Raw genomic sequence first — 22,781 nt, 5'->3', positions numbered from 1 at the left:
TTGGCAAATAAACAATCAAATCTGTTGTTGTGGCAGGATTAGTACCAGACTCAGAATGTAAAGAGCCACTTTCTGGAGTTCAATGTGCAAGACTTCAGAGGAAAAGAATAGAAACAAGACTGTCCTCTGAAGAGGTAAGGAATGTAGAAAAGGAGGAAATGTAAAATTTAGGCTGTTATATTACATGTATTCACATCTTCATTTTCTCTCGGCTTCAGGTTCTTTTCCTAAATTCTTTGGTTATTTTCTGTGATTTATTTGTGATAAGCAAGTCTCAGAGTCAGAAAAGCACTTGAGTACCTAAATTGGATTTTGGTCAAATTTAGATATCTACATGCAAACTCAAAAATCTCAAAACCTTGTTAATCTTAGTTTCAGTATTAACAATTTCCCAATAGCTGAAGCTCTCCTGTACTTCCCAGGCACATCCTAGTCTCTCTCACACCCACTCAGGATTCACTGGCATTCCTGCAGCTGCCCTGGACGTAGAGCTCAATCTAGGTAAGCTGTTTTCAAATCATGCTTACCAAATTAGGTTTTTACAATACAGTTGTGGCCATTGCCTTTTAAAACACAGTTGAAAGCAGAGGTAGTTCTTTGTGGAAAGAGGATTAATCCTGTTTTCCTATTCTGCTTTTACTAAATGCTTGTTTGAGGTGAAATACTCTGACCTATAACTAAAGATGCAGAGCAAAATGCTGTGATTACTCTGGCCATTTTCAGTGCAGTAAGGGCAGACTTTTCAGCAGTGCAAAGGAGGAAAAGAAAATTCATTCTCTCAAATTCACAGAATTCCATAGATGTCATTTGGTAGGGGCTTTTTTGGCCATTTTGCTGGAGAAACTTCAAATGTCCCTAGCACAGCTATCCTGCCAAGAGAAGGAGATGGGAGACTCCCAATTGTAGCCAACCTCCATCCTATCCCCACCTGATTTTCTCCATGGTCACTTGCCAAGAGAATCAAAACCAACAGTAATGTCAGAGGAACGAAGAAACACTGTCTGCTCCTCCCAGCAGATGCCCACCGCTTTGACAGCACCCGCTGCTGCCCTGAGGACAACCTGGCTCTTCTTCCAGAGTGCTGAAACTAAGGCAATGCCTCAGACAGAAACAAAGATTGTAATCAGTACTGCTGTTTTCTTAGACTATCAATGTTATACTGCATTGCTATTCTAAATGTTGGGTACATATTAACTAACGCTCATTAACATACTTTTGAGTATGAGCTTCCAACCCACCCAAAAGTTTTGACAATTTTCTCCATAGATTTATTCAATGAGTAATGAGCCTTAATGACAGTGCATCAGAGGAAAAAAAAAAAAAAAAAAGCTTTTACCAAACATCATTTGTGTGCCAGGAGAAATATACTTTAGGAAATACCACAACAGAATAAATAAGCAAGGCTCGAGTTCTGAACATTGCTTTGCGGCTGGCATAGGAAACACCCGTTCTTCATATAACCCTAGGGTTTTACCAAAATTATAAGCATTCACTACAGATTTTCATTTAATCCATCCTGTAAAGTTCCTCTCTTGCAATTAGCGAGTGGAAAGTTTTACCTCATCTAAACCTACAGGAATGGCCCAGAGCCTGAGTGTTCTCAACGCTTTGGGCTTCTACACTGCACCTTCTTTTGCCTGAGGATTTCTCAGTGATTTCTAACTTTGGTTAATGAGGTCCCACTAACCCATGTGAGGTACATAACTATGTTACCTACAGCAGTAAAAGCTGGAGAACATTTTGGAGTATCTTACAATTCTTCCACCTATACTAAAAGACACTTGAGGTAACTGTCTTGCTTCTGCAACTGAGTCATCCAGCCAGCACTGATTTACTGGGAGGATTCTACCAACTCTACTTGACCTTCAGAATGAACCAGTTTTCCCTGAAAACTTCTATAGTGTCCAATGGAACTAAGACCAACAGGCTTATTGACAATAAAATGCAACCTGACCAAAATTATACTAATATTTCTTATTAGAGGCTTTTTTTTTTTAGTGAATTATCTTTCCACAGTAATTTTGCCCCATTGTTTTAGCAGAATATAAATCTCAGTTAATTTTCTTGTTTCAAAATAGCCATGAAAATCTTAGAATATATTGGTACATTATTTTCCACAAGAAAAACAGTCGGAATTAACAATAAAAAGAACACATTATGATTACCAAGGTGTGATTATGGACACAGTGAGCAAAACACATTGTTATCCTTCAATTTATTTTCTTACTTCTCTATCTCAATTATATCAACATGCAGTGATAGGCTGCATTCTTTTTTGCAGTCTTTTCTGAGTAGGATATGGTTGCTAGTCATCAAAGGTTATGTACTGATGTTAAATTTATGTATTTATCTGAAAGTGTTTATGCTCAGAAGAGCCATATTTTTATTATAAAAAGTATATTTACTTGCAACAAAGTTACTCTCAGTTAATCTAGTAAGAGACTTCATTTCAAAACGTAATACTGTGTCATACAGCATTTCATTAATAAGAGAGTAATGAATTGACATTCTGATTAAAGCTGATTTATTAACACAAAGCTATGAGAAAGACCTGCAGATGCATTTATTTTCAATGGGATTTCCAGAAAGAACCCCTAGTCAGGTTTCCTATTCAGCTTTCATCCTACTGCCCAGAGGTTGCTTTTTCTGAACTGTGACACTACTGTGAACCATCCTGCAGGTTTCTTGACTTTCACAAGTGGCTGAACAGAACACAAGGCATTGAAGTTTAATCAAAATATCAGGTAGCTGCAAGGCACGTTGCATTTCATTTCTTTTCCTGTGTGTCCATGTATGCAGTTTCCTGTCTCTTCATACTGTTAAACTTGGTTTTACTTTACTGTTCCATCTTGCCCACTAATAAAAGCAATTTCAGGTTACTCTGGAAAATATTGAACGTAACTTACAGCGGATGGTGTGTGTAGTAGTTGTGTTGGATTACTGCCAGAGGTATCCCCAAGAGCCTCCAGAGCATTCCCCTATTAAGCTGTATGAGTCTGATTAAAGGCTGGCAATCCTAGTGTCCAGTTCGTGAAAATAAATTTATCTTGGCAGCAGCTAGCTAGATCCTGTTGGGAAAAGCACCTGAGACCCTATGTCTGTGGCATATACCAAGCATCATGTATCCCCAGATACTTTCCTGTACATTCTTCCTACTGCCATTTCAAATTCTGTAAGTCAAAGTGGTGCTGTGCAGTGAAGTGATGTTAATGGGCATTTGTTCCCCAGATAGGTATATCTGTTGGATCTCCAAGGATTAGAAACAAGAAGTGGAGAATTCTGTTATTCCTTCACAATTCAACCTTAAAGGCTCTTGTCTATGAAAATTCACATTTCACTGGTGACAAATTACTGACAGTCCATCACTGTTTGAACTTGGGCTGATCACTTAAGACCAGATCGTCACTCCCGTATATCACAGCAGGTTAACTTTACCCCAGGCTGCCTGACAAAAGAGGACATGGTCCCTCCAGAGCCACTACTAACTTTTTAGGGTGGGAAAGATGAAGTACTAGGCGCAGTTTAAATTCTGCCTAACTTGCAGGCTAAGCAGGGTGGCTATGGTGGCAGGCAGGGGAATGCTGAGCTAAGGATGAGCACAGTTCAGGTTACTTTCATCAGGAGCAAGCAAACTGAGTCAGCTACAGATTTCTAAGAAGTCCATGAGGTGGATAAGGACAAAGGACATTGGGCTGTCCTTTGCTCGGGGTGGATCATAAAATTTCAATCTGTCATTGCGACAATGAATCTCAGACAGAAGTCAAAAGTTCTGACTAGCAGGTGGCTTTTGTGACCACAGAGATCTCATTCCTGTAGCTGTGCAGCATCCTAGAACCATTAAAGAAAAGATTTGATTATTATTTAGGAGATCTATGCCAGACTTGAGGGTTAGGAAAGGCAAGTGTCCTGAAATTATTATGCTGTATTTTGCATTTCTTGCAAAATTGGAAAGATAATATAGTACACCATATGTCATCCAAAATACACTTTTAGCGAACTTTTCTTCAGCAATGCCTTTTAAAGTTCTTTTGTAACCTCCTGACCACATGCAGGATGTCTAGTGAATGATAAATTAAAACATTTATACCTGGAATCGTAATAATAAAAAAGAGAACTAAATCAAGACACATTGTGAAAACTAGCTGTCAGCAGAAGGGATTAAAGTGCAAACTTGACAATATTCTTAATGCAGGAAAAAATGCTAATGACACCAGAATAACAAAGTACTTTCTATCATGACAACTTACACAGATCACAGCCTACTGAATGTAGGGAAGACACGAACCGAATGTCTGAAAGCGTGACATAGCTTTTATTTTGACTGTCCTTGCCATGGTCCAAGGACAGCTGTAAAATGTGTACACCATAACCAAAAACATTCTGAAACAAATTATTCCACTGCTTAAGATTTGTAAGTCTATGGAAGTTTTCATCCTAGTAACTGGGTGTGGATATTGTGGATCAGATCGTAGCTGCTCCAGCAGCAGGAAGAAATAACAATAAGAGACTTCTCTATCCCAATGAAAGGGTATGTGACGGCAGCAAAAGGGAACCTAGTTTTGCTCTATTATATACTCGTAGCAACGGCATGTGTTAAACCGACCAGCAGTTTTGGCAGTAGTTGCGGCCAACGAGGTGGAAAGGGAGAGGGCAGGCTGGCAGGCTTGTGAAAGCACAAACCAGACCTTTTTAAAGGTGTTGCAAGACGTGTCTCTCACCTTCCTCTCTCGAGGACCTCTGTCACCTACTCTGCCCATTCAGCAATTTGAAAGCATAATTGGGTACAGTTTTGCACTTGAATCTTATGAATTAATTTAAATCTCAAATAGCTGTGAGATAATCCTCAGCTGCCTAAAACAGCACAACACTTGAGTAACAGCAGAACTATGTTGATTTATACCAGCTGCAAATCTGACACTATATTATTAATTTCTCAATGGTGTCCTTGAAAAATCCTGCAAATAAACTCTAACTCAAGTATTATCACTTAATGTTGCTTTCCAAGATGCTCCCCATCGAGATTGTTAGTATTTACAGTGGTCACAACCATATTAGGAACTTTACTGAAAATGCACAAGAAATAAAACTTACAGGATCTAATGTGACAAATAATTAGACACATGAGAATTAGTGCTTGGAGAAACTGTTGCATTAAAGCAAACAGGATTACTCGCATGAATGAAATTATTTATGCATGTTACTCACGTTAGCTTAACATAACTGACAGAATATTTTTTTTAAAAAAAAGAGGCAGGATTTTTTTGATATAACAAAATAGGTAAATGACTGCTCGTCTAAAATATTACAAAATCTGCATCATTTTTACTAAACTAGCAAAGATCTACTGTATAAAGTGTTTGCTGAACTTGGATTTGCTGAATCCCACTTACTTATTCCACTGACATGGAAAGTGTGTGTTATTTTTTTTAGAAAGTACCATATTCCAAGCCTGCTTACCCCCTTGAGCACTGCTAACTGAAAATGAGTAGTATGGAAACATAGTCCAGCTCAGCTTACACTTCTGTTCCATGTGTGTTTCCTAGCGCACGGCAGGAACTTCTAATTATTTTATCTTTTATATTTATATTTTCTATTTGTATTATTTTCTTCACTAAGGTGGTACACAGTTACTAACAACAAAAATCATTATTTACATTGAATTCTATAGTCCCCATCCTTATTGCATGAAAGTACTTTTGTTATTTTGCTTTGGGAAATGCTCTCACTTTAAATTTTACATTGTAGAATTTAGCAGCAGCAATGACATTCGAAACATCTTTTCTTCAAAAGACGTACCATTTTCACAGCAGATTGACCATCTTTTTTAAAGAGTTTCCTTGAAAAGTCACAGATTTGTGAACTTTTCATTGGAGTTTGCTTCAAATCCTTGCATTCCATGTAGCTTTGTCCTCCATCTCATATATTTTTCATATCTAACCAAATCATTTCTCTTCCTCTAATTTTATGCATAGAGTTTAATCCACTGCCAAGAGTAAAACACAGTAATGTTTGTCCTCTACTTCACTCAACAGAATGGTATAACACATTTACTTTTGCACTGTATGTAAACTCTAATTTATTTTAACAGCGACTACTATTAGGGTAATGAGGCAAATCTTGCATTTCACCATTGTTTTCCGATTCCTCTTCCCTTTTCCCACCCCTTCCCAACACCTTTCCCAGTCTTATGGTGCTCTTTCCGTGGAAATAAATGCCCCATATCAAATACCACTGACTACTAATACAATAAGCAGAAGGAGCAGGATCTTATTTACTTAAATAAGGGTTGAGATTTGAGATCAGTCATCAAGCAGATGTTATTTCTGAAGCTGAAAGTATTCACGATGATCGTTACTATAGAAACCAAGCTTTGTAAGATATTCCAAACAAATACTTCTTTATTAACCTGTGCTGTAACTACAGCAGTCCGCATTACACTGCATCCCACGGTAAGTTATCAACCGTGCATATTTTCTTTCTGGCTATTTGCTTTCAATAGTAACTACAAGACAGGATTTCTATAGGTCTTAAAAGATAGTGTATCACAATACCAGCCATCCATAAAATGACAAACACTGTACGCATTCAGCACTAAACTCCCGTCTGTTGCATTTCCCCCCTCCTGTGGGCAGCCACTCAAATCAATGTTTCCCTGTTCAGCAACAGTGAAAAACAGGAACCCACTGCTAATTCCTGTGGTTAGATCAGCAGCACAAAACCAGCAGTGGTTATTAAATGCCAGCCCAGCCTCTTTAGCAATTAAACCGTTCTTCATTCTTAGTAGACTTTGTGAAGCCCGTGCGTCACTCAGAAAGCATCTTTCAATGGCCTGTCATATAACCAGAAGTTTCAGACTCGTTGCTTTATTTGTTAATCATACTAGAAGAAGAGTAAAAATTTGAATCCCGATTGCAGTGAAGTCAGTGGGACTCCAGCAGCGCATCCCCAGGGAAGAGGGCTGGAGCAGGTCGCAGCCATCCCTGCCAGGTGACTCAGAAACACCACAGCCTGTGCCAGTGGGAAGGGGCAGGTAAAGTCCCATTAGCCCAACCTGTGCCTGGTATTTTAACCACCTCTCTCTCTTGCTACACTTAAACTACCCATAGACAGGTAACGGCAAACTTCTATTTGAAGTTCAGCAGGTAAAAACTGGCTTGTTATTATAACACGTGGTAAGGAAAACTGTATTTAAGGCTATGCAAGGAAATTAGAAGGGATTTTATTACAGAATGAATGCATCATATGGATATTGGAAATATTTCTTCTCTGAGACCTTTCTGTGTCCTTTCACAGAGAAATTCTAGGAAAAGATAAAATGCTACTAACATTTCAGAATATAGAGATGTTCAAGACAGGTATGGTAGCAACTTCTGATTATTATAATTAAAATTCCAAAGCTGTTTTCATTCTCAGCTTATTGTCACGTGCTTATAATCTCCTTTAACTTTCTAATACTGTGTTTCTGTTTAAAAAGGACAATTTTGCCCAAGTCTTTCAGAAACTTCTCAGCTATCTTTGAGATGCGGGACCATTAACATTTTTTCCTCATACCAGTTCTATCCAAGGCTTACAGTTTAATTTAAAACTTGGCCTTGACTCAGGTAACATTGAGGATTCCTACCTTTCATTATTGTAAAACAAATCTGTTTTAAAATACAGTGATACAATCAGAGTACGATTAGATTTCCACAAGAATATACAGAAGTATGGAACTACGTGTGCCACTGGTATCTATTTTAACGCACAATACTGCCATAGTGAGGAAAGTAAGGAAAACAACTAAGGAGCCGGTTAAAAAGTTTTAATTGTGGTGTTTTGTGCTGTCAGCAAAAGTATGCTGAAGATAACAATAAAATAAAAAAAAAAATCTATAAAACATTTTAAGTGTGAGAAATGTGTGGCGAAGGATATTCTGGAAACAGGTCACAGAGAAAGCAAGAGATCACAAAGCAGGCATGTTTTATGAAGACAGTTACAATTTAGAAGTGATTGTGTGGGACTGAATACAAAGAATGCAATTAAGGCGTGGCACAGGTTCTGATGGACCAACATCCAGAAAGAAAGTACTGTAGTTAAATGCTATAGTTACAGGAAGGTTAAGGGTTCAGAGAACATACAAGCTGTTTAAATGGCAGTTACCTATGCGCTACACTCAGAACATCTTAACAGATTTTGCATGTCTATGAAGTAGGTCATGCTTTCTTCATGATGGAGAAGTTATAGGTAGTTGTAGATAATTATAGATAGCTGAGCCTAACATGGTGTATTGGGTTTGCATGGCAAGGTTTTGGTAGCAGGGGGGCTACAGGGGCGGCTTCTGTGAGAAGCTGCTAGAAGCTTCCCCTGGGTCCGATGAAGCCCAAGCCAGCCGGCTCCAAGACGGACCCGCTGCCAACCAAGGCTGAGCCCATCAGCAACGGTGGTAGCGCCTCTGGGATAATGTATTTAAGAAGCGGGGAGGGGGGAAACGGCGCAACTGCAGCCAGCAAGAGGAGTGAGAATATGTGAGAGAAACAGCCCTGCAGACACCAAGGTCAGCGGAGAAGCAGGGGCAGGAGGTGCTCCAGGCACCAGAGCAGAGATTCCCCTGCAGCCTGTGGTGAAGACCATGGTGAGACAGGCTGTCCCCCTGCAGCCCATGGAGGTCCACAGTGGAGCAGATATCCACCTGCAATCCGTGGAGGACCCCACGCCAGAGCAGGGGATGTCTGAAGGAGGCTGTGACCCCGTGAGAAGCCCATGCTGGAGCAGGCTTCTGGCAGGACCTGTGGACCCATGGAGAGAGGAGCCCACGCTGGAGCAGGTTTGCTGGCAGGACTTGTGACCCCGTGGGGGACCCACACTGGAGCAGTCTGTTCCTGAAGGACTGCACCCCGTGGGAGGGACCCACGCTGGCGCAGTTCATGAAGAACAGCAGCCCGTGGGAAGGACTCACGTTGGAGAAGTTCATGGAGGACTGTGTCCCGTGGGAGGGACCCCACGCTGGAGCAGGGGAAGAGTGTGAGGAGTCCTCCCCCTGAGGGGGAAGGAGCAGCAGAGACAACGTGTGATGAACTGACTGCAACCCCCATTCCCCGTCCCCCTGCGCCGCTGGGAGGGAGGAAGTAGAGAAAATCGGGAGTGAAGTTGAGCCCGGGAAGCAGGGAGGGGTGGGGGGAAGGTGTTTTAAGATTTGGTTTTTATTTCTCATTATCCTACTCTGATTTGATTGGTAATAAATTAAACTAATTTCCCCAGGTCGAGTCTGTTTTGCCCGTGATGGTAATTGCTCCCTGTCCTTATCTCGACCCACGAGCCTTTCGTTATATTTTCTCTCCCCTGCCCAGCTGAGGAGGGGAGTGATAGAGCGGCTTTGGTGGGCACCTGGCGTCTGGCCAGGGTCAACCCAGCACACATGGCCAAAGCATGCCAGGTCCTCTGGGTAGGGGCCCTTGAGGAATTACAACAGCAACAAATCTGACTCCTACTTCCCAGCTTAGTTGAGCAAGTTGGCATTTACACCTACATTGACTTAAGGGAACCTTCAATACCTGCCTATAACAAGCCAAACCCATTCGCCTTTATATATGTGTGGCAACTTAGCTTTTCTAAGGGTTTTTGTTTGCTTTTTAAAATTTTTCTTAGCTTTTTCTTGCTGTATTCCATGTAGAGAGGACATGTAATGTAAAAAAAAAACAAACCACCATATGCATTTATACATACATGCAGATAGACTACACACACAAGTACATGTCATTATTTCTAATTGTGCTATCAGAAACCTCTGGAATGTTATGTTGAAGCAAAAATGTAAGCATAATAAAAACCATGTCAAAGACCTTGAAAGAGAAATCCTCTTGAAAACCTCCTCAGTCCCAGACAGAGCAGTTTCTCATAATTCCCCAAATGTCTATTGAAATGAGTTGCACTAAGATGTTCTAGAGCTATCAATATATTTAAGAATTTCATAGATGTCTTTCAGTTCTCTTTGATCATAAATTGCCAGAATGGTTTCTACTCTCTCCAGTTCCCTTGTCCCTGATTCTTCTGCTGTGACATTTCTGGATGACTTCCAGTTCTGATTGTTGTAAAGTCCTTGTTTTTGCAGAATCACCTCGTGTTGAAATTTGCAATTCCAAACACTATCTTTTTTGGTCTGTTTATCAGCTAACACTCTTTGCTCAAGCAATCTTTGCCCTTCACATTCCAATTGGTTTTGTCCTTATTCAAACTTCTATGAATTTACCATAAGTAATATAACTTAAAACATAGATGAATATTTTTCTCCATTTAAGAAAAATTTGATCTTGGTGTAACCTTCAGTTATGGGAAGTATCTGAACACATACATAACATCAAACTTAATTTGGGGGATTAACATTTCATCCATTTCATCTTTATATTATCGAGGTTTATTTTTACATTTTCTTTATATATTTAAAACAATTTTTCCTGTCCCCATTAAAGGCCTTTTTGTATAGGTTTTTTCCTCCAGTTTGCCTGGTTTTGGTCATTAGAGTTTTCTAATTTTCAATGAACTGCTGAGCAAGCTGAAGATGTTAATTGGATATATCACTTTATTTTTTCTTGTAAGAGCTTCTTATTAATGGCTGCTCATGTAGATGATATAGATGTTAATCAATTTGCATCTGTCCTTCTAAAAGATTCAGTTAGGTCCTTAATTAACCATCTGTAAACAAACCCTTGTTCAGTAACAGGGTTCAGCCATTTATTGTGAGCTAGCAAAGGCTAGTAAGGGCCTTATGCTACCACTCTGCCCTGCTGTAAATATTTGACTTCTCGCAATATACTGAAAGTAATTGGAAAAAGACAAGCGACTCGCAATCTAGATTGTGTATCACTGGATTCTCTCTAATTGAGTCATTGTTATTACGAGAAAGCATCAAAAATTGCAGGTATCTGTTGCTCCCATGAAGTGTCTGGTGTTTTAACAATACTAAGAATGGTGTATTCCATAGCTATAAGAAGTGAGGATAATGAAGATCATACATTCCTATGTCGAAAGTAACAGAGAGAGTGTCTTTAAAAATAAAATTACTTCCTCAGACAAAAATGATATGTTTTCCCCCCAAAAGAAAGGCACATTATTCTGAGCATTTGCAAAGTTCCTGGCCTTCCAGAACACCAATGGTCACCCGTTAGAAAGTTCTTCTGTATTTTCGAGTTTTTAATCAATAAAGTTATCAGTTATTTTCCTTTAATATTGTTTTCAAAGCTGCCGCCTACCTAATTCTATACTGTAGAACTTTCTACACTCTGCAGTGACCACAGGAGTTTCTGAACAGCTTCACGCAGGGTAACTAACCTCCCTGATAGATCTTGTCTCCCACCGCCTCCTGGCGAGCATGCTCATTTGAGCACGTCAATGCAATGAGGATATCTTTTTTTATTATAACATGCATGGCATTATATATTTAAGGCACTATATATTTTTATATACATCCCATTCCCAGTATGCTGTTATGGACCACATATGCTCACAAAGACTTGATGCACAGCCTCTAGCTCTTCTCTTATAGGCTGTTCACAGCCATGACAGAGACAGACACTAAGTTATTGTCCGTACTTAAGAGCAATTTCTAGCACAAAAGGAAACCATCTTCTCTATCCTTACAAGCAGATAACTTACTGATGGGTGTCAGTAGGCATTATTCATTTTTACCGCACAGAAGCAGATCAAGGGTGCCACTCAATCACATAGAAGGGATTACAGCTACTCTGAGGCAGTTCCAGTTCTGCCATCATATCTATTTCTCATCCTTCCCTCTTCTGTTCAGTACCTTACTATAACTATTGAAAATTACGGGTATTACTTACATTCCTGTTAAGCCACACCAAAGAAGAATTTGTGTGATGACCACAAATACTGGACCTTCTGCACAAAATACATACGTGGAAGCGACCGCTTTTACATAGCATGTCATGTGAGTAGAAAACATGTCAGAATCTATGTAACTTGGCATTATACAGCTTTAGAGGTGATACTCACAGTTCGATTTAGTGCTAATATCTCAGTGATAATATTTTATGCTTTCCACCAATATTTCAGCAAGGGATCATTGCGAAGGGGGAAAGCAGAGCCACAAATCAGAGATCTACCCTGAGGACTTTCATCTTCCTTTTTCTGCAGTTCTACTTTTCTCTGACTCAGTGATCTCCCTCAAAATCCAGTTTTGTTATAGCACATCTATTTCATATTGATTGCAACAGATTGCATATCATGAGACATGTCTTCGCAATTTTCCAGATTCTTTTGAAAGTAAACTCATCAAATAATCTAAAAACATGTTACCAGGGCTCTTAAATATGGCACCTACCCCTGTCTTCCCTTTGCATTACCATGTACATGCAAATGATTAAATTAATGTTCTCCCACACAGGCCATTATCATACCTATTATAATCCATTGCACACCTCTGTTCACCTGTTCCATAATTAAAAGAAAAAAACAGCCTTTTGGAGACCTAGTCTGAATTTTAAAATATCTAAATACATTTTGTAATAGTTGTTCCTAATTCAAAATGTCAAGGCACTTTTCTGTTCTTAAGATCTGGAATTCATCTCAAAGCTCATGATATGTATGCTTGATATTTCATTTAACACCAGTGAGCACTTTTGGGCCTGCTATCTCATGATCCTAGGAGCTGGAAATTAAAGGGTTGGATAACCTAAATTGGGAGGTTCACAGCTTTCCACTGAGATACATAGCACCTGCTTCAGGACTTCAAATTTAGACTGATACAAATGAAGGAATTAGCTTTATAATCTAAGAATATGAGAACTAAACCCGTACCACAGTTTTTAATTTCTGTTTCTTTCTGCTGTGAAACATGTGGCATATGCATAATGTATGGCAACACGATCTACAGAGCTTTTATTGATGGCTGTTTGGTGTGATCTATATAACTCATATATTGCTCATTTATGAGTAATGCGGTCCTCCCAAACTCTTGCTCACACACATAAAACATGAAAACATTCAATGAATATCACTTTAGGAAGGCCACATTATTCTTGAATGTCAGAGCTTATGCAAGTCATGCTGAAGAAGGCATAACACTAACTGACATCACACAATTACGCACTCTAAATACATTATGCATTTTAGAAAAAGAAGTAATTTAGAGAAGAAATGTGAAATTTTTCCTCTCATACTAGTTTTTGTATACTTTGGATCTAAAACCAGTGCTTTAGCTTCCATCAATTCAACTGCATAATGCTGAAAAATAGAAAACTGGACTGTAAAATTTTCTGGGTTTATAATTTCATCTAGCAGGGACCATTTTTACTGTTTGATTTGCATTTAATAAATAAAAGGGTTTTTTATAGCATGTATTTCTAGTTCCTTTTTTTTTTGATGGTACCAAGGTTCTACAACTTCCAGTATGCACAGGCATCTGATGGCTTCACCATCAATGTCTCTGCAATATGTAATGGTTAGGGGCAGATTTTTACATGCTCATTTTTTTGAGTTTTGAAAAACTAAGGCTAAAAGATTATATAGGGTTTTTTTTATAGATGGTCACTACAATTTCTCTAAAAATTCCAAATATTCCAAATATTAAGAAGCTGTATTATACTATCCCCAAAGGCCTTATAGGTTCTTATTTTAATAGAACTTATTTGATGTACAGGAAGAATATAATTATATATTCAATAGTTAAGTATTCACTGTGAAATATTGAGCAATAAATCAAAGTTTATTATTTTGTTAAAGAAGTGTTTTCAGTATATTAAATACCAAATACAAAATTTTAAATGTTGATTCATAAAGTATCTAATCTATAGATCTTTCAGTTTATTCATAGGATATGATTTGTAAATCTTTAGGATATACATTTTAAATTATTCATAATCAATACTAAAATAAAAGAGTTGGCAGCTAGCTCATTCTAAAAACTGCAGCCATGCAATTCATATTCTGCCATAGGGGTCAGGTCAGAGTAAGAAAACAAAATGAACGATGCAGCTAATTACAACCTAATCCCAGCTTCCCAAATTGAAACAAATGATTGAACTGTATCTGCCACATTGAACTTAACATCACTCAACCACTCGATGTTGTACCAGCATGATAACCTCTAAGAAAATGGACACTGATTATGAATAAGCCCATGGTGAAGTGCTTTACAGATTTGAGACCTGCCTATTATATTGTTTTGAGCAGCTCTTAAGAAAGATTTGAAGGTATGAAAGTGCATGATAGTATTCTTTTAGATATATCTGGTTTAATATTTCCAAATGCTAAAAGTCATTTCTCTCGTTGCATGTAGATTTCCTGTCTCTACATTCAATCTCATTATGATACCTATTGCAATACAAATCGGACAGGTTTGCTTCCAATCAGTTAATTTATATGTGCAAGCAGATAATCACGAGTATGTAGTGTGGCTAGTAAAAGAAAAATTACAAAATTTTTCCTATTAAAAAAAATTAGGTTTGTCTTCAGAATGGAATAAGAAAGAAGATAGAGGCAAGGCCAAATAATTGCAGGAATTCTTCTACCAAGAATGTGAGAAATAAGGAAAAAAGTCCTGCTTTGTTTGTTTAAAAATAAGGAATAGCACCGTGTCTCCAACATCCTAGGTGTGTGCCATACCACCATATGATGGTCAAACATTAACTATTGATGAATATTTATTTAATTCCTTCCAAGTGGGATGGATCACCTAAGATACTAATTTATAGCATGTTAATCAAGGCACTTTCCTAGGGGATGTGAGACTACTGCTGCAGGGATGAGATCTACCATGGTTCCCTGATGCCTCAGACTTCATCAGAATTTAGACATGTAATTTAAGCAACAAGATTTCCTTGCCTATGTTTCTGTGCTGCTTTACCTTGGAGGGTCCATCAACTCACTGAGCATTTCCATCTAGGTCAGAAACTATTCTGATCACTTAAGCTGTCTCCATGCAGGGAAGAGGTCCTCGTTTGGGCTAAGTGTTAAGTTACTACCTATATCCTGCTGAAACTGGAGTCTCTTAGGAGGGGCATCTCATCACCGTATAAACCCCATACAGGGGTCTGATTTGTTAAAAATGTATGTTACCTCATGTTAAAAATGGATATATTACATGTCTTTTGCATAACAATCTTTAAGCTAAAGTACTCATCCAAGATGTGTAAATCCTGGATCCAATTTCCCATAACTCGGGGCACTCAAATACAACTTTACCAATTTTCTGGAGAAAATTATCCCACAAGGGTATGCCAAAGGTATGGCATAGTCCTCACTGGGGAAGTTTATTATTCTAGTGACAGGACGCATGGACAGATACTATAATCAAGACCGCTTGCAAGATTTAGATTAAAGAGTTAGTAGGAGCAGGAACGGGACTCCTCTTATCTGAGTGCTTAAATACTAGGATAGAAATTAGCCCCTCTTCCCATTTTTTCTTTGGGATGCTTACATTTTGTAGTTATTTAATGGCCCACCTTCAACCTCTTTATTTTTAATGAAATCATGACTTTTATTTACTTAAAGTCAACTTTTCTTGCCAGCTGCTGCTGTCATTGCTAGTCAGTTTTTGATTGCTCATTCATCTGTAGGCACATATAGGTGCATACTGCACCTGCAAATGAATAGCCAATAGTAAATTTGGCCCAAAAGTAATTGGGGGGAGGGAAGGTTTCTCTTCCACTAGTCCTGATTAAATGCAGAACACAGAAATCAAAGAATAAATTTAAATAAATACAATTACCTCTTTGCTACTAAGCAAAATTTAATCTAAACCAACACCTTCATTATACTGCATTCATGACAAAGACCGAAATGATGAAATGTCGCTATTCATTCAATGCCTATGTTCAGCACAAATTAAAGATAGTACTTTAATATAATTTACAAATATATGTTAGCTATTATAACATCATTTGTTTCAGTCACTCATTACTAATACTTAAATACAAAGTAATAGTTCAACAACTCCATTGACAGCGTGATAAATTACAAGAAACCAAATGAGTAAAAGGTACTATACTTGCCATCACACAACTAGGGAGATTGTAAAAATAACAGAAATCTTTAATTAACTCAGGAAATTAAAAGGTGGCTTTAATAAAGAAACTTAATAACAAGACACTCAGATGAACTCAGAAGCACATGTTAATCAAGAACAAGAAATAATTTCAGGTACACAAATGACTGGATGCTTATACACAGCCTAAATTAAACAAAAGACAAATGTTTTAAATTGATATCCACATAAATGATGAATCTATATTAAAGACTATAAACACAGGCACTGACCATAGGTGTCTAATAAATAACCACTGGAAGCAGAGCTGATTCTTTAGTAAGCACATGTTAAATGACAGCAAAACTACATTGAGACTCATTCTGCAGTTTATGCCATATACAAGATACTATAGGTTCAGAGCCAATAGCCCTATGTTTACCTGTAGATAATAAAAACTTATGTAGGTGGGTTTCTTCAGATGAGAAATGCACTAGCATTCAATTAATTATTGCAACAAATGTAAGATTGTTATGTTCTTAAGTTTTATTTCTTAGGATAGCTGCCTAACCATGATTCCTTTGGTTTCAACAATCATATTTACTGAATGTGCAATATAAACACAGGAAATAAGTAGTATTTGTGGAAAACTCACCATATACATTCAATAGGTGTTTTTGTAGAAAGAAGTATGATTCTTTCCTATTCAAATATATATAAAAATACCAATATTGGGAATAAATGTAGGTCCTGCAATATTTAATTTGAGAAAACAGAAAATTTTACAGTGTTTGAGGTGTTCAAACACACAACGTTGCTATTTCAGTGGTATTCTTAATTGATAACAATTGAAAACAAGATATTTCAATTAAGAGTCCCTACAATTAATTGAATGACTTAACTACAAAATCTCCCTATAAATAAATGATAACCTCCTGAAATTAGAGCATTTAAAACACAGATTCAGAATATAAGTATACTGAATTTAATGGGCAAAACTATGACTAAACTATTCATTAAATAACATCAAACGCTAGTATTGCCCTTCTTCATCCATGTGGAAAATGTTTGGAAAGGTTCAGTCTCTCTAGTTTTCATGCAACTTTCAAGAAGTAGCCACAGGCTTTAGCAGTTTACACTTCCACGGTAGATTTTCAGTTCTAAACAAAGGTAACTTTTTAAAATCTAGTCCAAGCCTTAAGAAATTTTTAACAGCCAGAGCATTTCAGATACTGCTTTCAGTGACAAAATGCAAATTCAATGGAAACAATAGACATTACATTCAAAAAAGTGAATTATATTTGAAATATGTCTCAATATCTTATGTAAATATAGCCTTGATAGTGATAAACTACCAAACGAGTTTTAATATTAGAATATTATTTTAATGAACATTTAGACATGATCCTTGGCTTTCCTAATCTCATATTCAGTTAAAATTAAAAATTCTTCTGCTTTTTTTTTCCTACAAAACACGTTGCGTGAGTTATGGAATTAAACTTACTCAATTTATAAACCATGTTTGTTAAATTATTCAAATGAATTTGGCAATGTATAGTGGTACCACGTTTATTCTCAGCAGCCATGCGCTCCACTCACCACCACCACCCCCCCCCCAGTTTATTCATTTCCTAAAGGAAATTGCAAGTTAATAGAAAAAGCAGCACTGGAACTGCCTCACATCCTATAGTTATTAATTAAGTAAAGTCTGGTTCAGTAACTCTGGATACTAAAAATACAGAGTTAAACAAAGCCCAGTGCTTCTTGAAATGAAGTTTCAACTTCGGCAATCATTCTACAAAATTTAAGCATTAAGATTTATATCTTTCTTTTAGGGAGTTTTTCACAAAATCTCTGAGTAAAAAAATAACAGTGCTTGACCATTTCTTCTGAAGGACTCATGTACGAAACACAATACAAAAGCATGAAAATAAGTTATGTTACTGTTGTGCAGAAGCCACTAACTATATAATTCTCCTTTATTCAGATATGCAGATTATTATCCTGCAATTAATAAAACAAGAAGGTGCATTACGTGCTTAATTGTTAATATATAGTAGCTAGTAAAGTTTAAAATGCACTAATGTGAGAAACTTTTAAATGTTCCTGATATCTGTAGATCTTACGGGATAATTTATACTTGCAGTTAGTATTGAATGTTAAGTGAGTAGGTAGCATGCTGGGAAAAATGCACATAAACTCAGGGTATAACGAGTCTATTCCTTTATAGTGAACCTTTTCTTAAAAGTGAACAGGTTATTATTAAAATGATTTTTTGGAATCGAGGACAATAAGAGGTTCAACAGTTATGTCAAATATCTTTTAAATTCTGAACAGAATTAAATATATAAAAAACTTATTGCAAGTTTAAAAGTTGGAAACAACTGATGCTGTAAATGTGAGACAAAGTGGGAAATATTGATGAATTTAATCTGTGAACATGTATGTTATAGTGAATATTTGAAAGCAAATCGGTTTGTATTCTATGGAGGAATTGAGTCCCCTCTTCCTTCAGTCAACTTAATGGATGGGAGCCTCTAACTGAAAAGCGATGAGAAGGAAAGAGATATGCCCCCATAGCCTGGATTTTATGACAGATTAAATGAAACCGCTTATTATTGATGGACTGGCATTCATCTTTGATTAAGTAGTAAATATTTAGTTTGTTTTGCTCTCATTCTGCTTTTTATACTCTAAACAAAATATTTGTGTCACATGGGAGGAGGTTGTTCAAAGTTAAACAGTAAGTGATATTTGCTAGGACCTATTTTCAGAGGCTGAACTGTGCCCTCAACATCACAGCTTACACCTTGAGAAGGGAAAAGGAGAGGCACTTATAGAGAAAGGAGAACATTCCTCATGGGAACAAAGAGGAGCAAAATTACTGGCGAGTGAGCGCAAGGCAGATGCAAGGCAAACCCCCTGCGTTTACCCCTGAAGTCACAGAAGCTGCCTGGGCAGCACTAGCACTTCTGTTCAAAAAGAGCTGCCAGCTTATGCTCCTCATCTTCAGCTAGAGGGTTTTTTGGGCTTTTTTTTACAAAATAAGCAGAAGCCTGTCTCCAACCTTGTCTCTAGCTATTAGCACCTCCATCTGCCAATTTCTGTAATAACCAAGTATCTGTGCTTTGGCAGGCTAACTCCTGCAGAAACACAGTCCGTGCTGCTGCCAACCTTATAGGCAGTAACACACAGGAGACTGAACTAATGACACCAGATCAGAGTTTACAGCAAGAAAGAAAAAGGGAATAAAAGATCACTCATAACAATAAAGCACAGAAGTTACATGATAGCCAGCGTCAAGATTTCCTTAACTATTAGCTTAAATGGAAAAAAAAAAACCCCAACCACCCAACAACCTCTAAGCCATTAAATATAAATCTGAAGCAACAAAATGTATTGTATTATTAACAAGTTTTCTTGTAGAGGTTTAAAACCTCTTCCATCAACTTGGCTACATCTAATTTGTGTGTGTTTATTGAAAAGGGATGAGCAATGAATGAGTGCTTTCAGATTTGCTGTTACTTTTCTTGTATTGGGAGTTTTAGCCCCCCCTTTCTCCTTCCTCTCAAACAGATGTAAACAAAAATGTTGTGTTTCAGCAAATCTTCACATAATTTATATGGTGCGCCTATGGTGCACAGCAATTATGACGCCTTTAAGCTTACTTTCTTGGAAAAGCTCTTCTAATGAGCAGAGGATATACTGAATACCTCAAATAGTACGGAAGTAAAGCCATTAACCCAAATTAATTTCAATGTTTTCATTCCTTACAGACACATTTGCTCTACTGCACCTGAGCTCCAGTTCTCTTCTCCCCTGCCAAACACATTCAGATCCTAAGGTCCTTAGGATACTTTTGAAAATCTTTTTAATGACAATGCTGAAATTCTAGTTCAAAGGCTAAAGGATATATCCCTGTCTGCAACAGGTACTGTGCCATACCATGTGTGCTGATGGTTCTTTACTGTAAAAATTACTGAAAATTATTTCATACAAAAACCTATAGTCTTAAGATATCACTTTTAGATCCTTTAAAATTCTGCGTGCACTAACTGCTCAGCTGTTGGGCTGGGAATTGGTGTTACCTTCTCATCTCTGCATCACAGCACACTGCCCTGCTAGGTTTCCCAGCCCAACTATTCATGTAGTCATACCCTGAGAGCTGGACTGTTGAAATGATCTACCTTAAAAATAATCCAGGAAAATAAATAAAGCAGGTTGAGGTTTCGGGTGGGATAACTTCCCCGATTCATTTAAAAGAGTGGTTGTTCAAGCTGTGTTGGGGGACACAAGCAAAAGTGTACAGGTAAAGGGCGTGAGTGATAGGGGCTTGATGCAGAGGACTGAAAATATTATAAACCAGTACTGCCACTAACCATCTGAGAACATTAAACTACATATTCCTTTGCTGGCATGCCTCTCTGCTCGCAGGAGCTCGTTTCTCTCAAACTAACCATTTATGTTAGTTATACTAATCAAACTTAGGCTAATTGTTTATAACCTGTATTTAACTTGAAGATTGCCATTTCTTATTTCAGACTGAAAGAGGGCTTGTTTGTCTGAAAGCTGGCCTGTTTTTTATTTCAGAAATATATTAGCTAGTTTAATAAAATACATGGCTTTTCTGGGAAATCTTTATTTTCCTACAAAGTATGTGATTAACAGGCTGGAGAGTTAAATTTTATGTAAGCAGGATATATTTCTCCAACCTCCTAACCATCTTGTCTCAGCTTTCTCTGGAAGACTAGGTCTGTTGCAAGAAAAATGACCACTATTTCCCTCCTAGGGAAAGGGTTTTTTTTATATTGTCTCTTTATCTTCCTTGATTTAAAAAAAAACCCTCAACTTTACCAATGAAGAAAACCAGAACTTAAAAGTAACTCCTCTCGCTACTTGCTCACAGAAAGGTATAAAGCACTACACTTCCAAAGTCCTGTGGCATCATCTCACTTTTCTGCAATTAGAAACAGGTTCTTAGGTACTGCTGTTTCGGCAGAGATTGCATAATGCAGACATTTTTAAGTAGGGAAATAAATTAGACACAGCCTGCCATAATAACCATCAGTTATTATGAGTGAAATAATAACTGTAAGTTTTTATTGGCCTGGGACATGGTGGAATAGAAAACGTAGAAATGGAAAGATATCACTTTCCATGAGGCTTCCGAAATCCTAAAATCTTCCACATTGTCATCATTGGTTTGGTTGTTTTTTGAGACATTTTAAGAAATCAAGTTTCCCCATCAGCTAGTGAAGTATTCCACTTTTGGGTTTTTTTAAATTCTTAAAAAAACCTGAAAGGTTAATTTCTGCCCCTCCCCTTAAATGTTCAGGAATCTATGTATATGACTCAGAAAAGAAGAAGAAAAGTCTAATTATTCCTTCTTTGATGAGATAAACCTATATTTGAGGTAATTTTTCCCCAAAATCTTATTTTTATTAGCATTTTAAAAGAAGGGAAAATTAAGAGAAATCAAACAGCTAGACGAGATTAATAATTACAATTAAATTAATCACAATGATGGGAAGTTCATGCTCTCAGACCCTTCTATTTATACTATCTATACACTATATGGAGATATATATATTGATATGGGGTGCACTTTCAAAGAGGAAAGATAAAACTGTTATTCAGCATCAAGATTTTGCGTTGGTAAAATTTTTGTGGCACTTACAGTTTCTCCAGTTCCCAGAGACTTTGACAACCAATATCTGCTGCATAGTACAACTGCTTTTGCCAAGAGAGCCAAGTGGTGCAGTTTGGCAGTGGACAAATTGTAATCAAGAGTCAATAGAAACAAATATCTTATTATCTGTGTCTAAATCAATGGGTTGCTCTGTTTTACTAGAGCCAGACCTAGGCAAACAAGTGGAAGTACAAGGGAAAGCCCGTATCTACTGGCAGGTAAACCTGTCAATGAAGGGACAAATGTTCATCAAGGATATTCAGATACTACAGTGATTGCAACAAAGGTCTAGCTAATGAAGACCTGTGGCAGAAAGGAGGCAGCGGTCAGAAGGAATGAAGGGAAAAGGATTATCAGCCACACAGGGAGTAAGAGGTAGATGGGAGCTGGGGGAAATTGCTCTGGGAGAGCTATGTGGTATGACAGGAAAAGTCTTGATAGGAGCTACTCTCACTGATGAAGACGAGCTTTATCACAGTAATGGTTAATGAAAAAGCAGCTTGGACACCAGGCTACCAAATTTCCTGAAAGAAGCAATGCAGTGAGCAGAATAAGGCTAAAAATGGCTGCCGAGGAGATAAACCCAGGTGAGCAGTCTTTTTCTACCAACAGAAAAAACAGTAAAATCAAAAACATTCAGTCCTTTAACTTGCTTATTACATCATCTACAATATGTTCCAACAGGTTAACGCATTTCCTCTCAGTAAGTATATTAAAGAAAAAGAAAAGAAAGATGGAACAATAAATTCATTCATATAGATATGACACAATTACTTAAAATAGCTGCTGATGTGCTTGCATTACTGACTGTTGCCATGCTAAAAGAGTAATTAAAAGGAGAAAGAGAGAAGATACTACCGAAATTTTGCATTTCCTGCAAGGTCACTTCTAAAAATTATTACTGTAATCCAGGTAAGATTGCACACCCTAATGCTTTTTTGGCTAGTTCGTTCACATTTTCTTATTTAATGACAATACTCGGACCAGTATTATTTAACTCTATCCTTCAGACAAAATGATGCGCCATCTAAAAATATTAACATAAATTTCACTGTAAGAGGATTAAAACCAAAGTAGTTCTATCCAAATTAATTTAGGTAAGTACACTAGATAAATAAATCAGCACCCTTCAAC

General features: G+C 37.5%; 1 protein-coding gene across 1 annotated transcript in view; it reads right to left on the bottom strand.

Moving 5' to 3' along the window:
* Positions 1-22,781, bottom strand: part of ATRNL1 (attractin like 1) — a 543,008-nt gene that overhangs the window by 58,776 nt on the left and 461,451 nt on the right. The gene's annotated exons all lie outside the window — the stretch shown is intronic.

This window comes from Calonectris borealis, chromosome 7 (assembly GCF_964195595.1).
Source record: "Calonectris borealis chromosome 7, bCalBor7.hap1.2, whole genome shotgun sequence".
NCBI lineage: Eukaryota > Metazoa > Chordata > Aves > Procellariiformes > Procellariidae > Calonectris > Calonectris borealis.
Note: the sequence above shows the minus strand (reverse complement) of the source record. Positions and strands in the feature narration are given on the sequence as shown.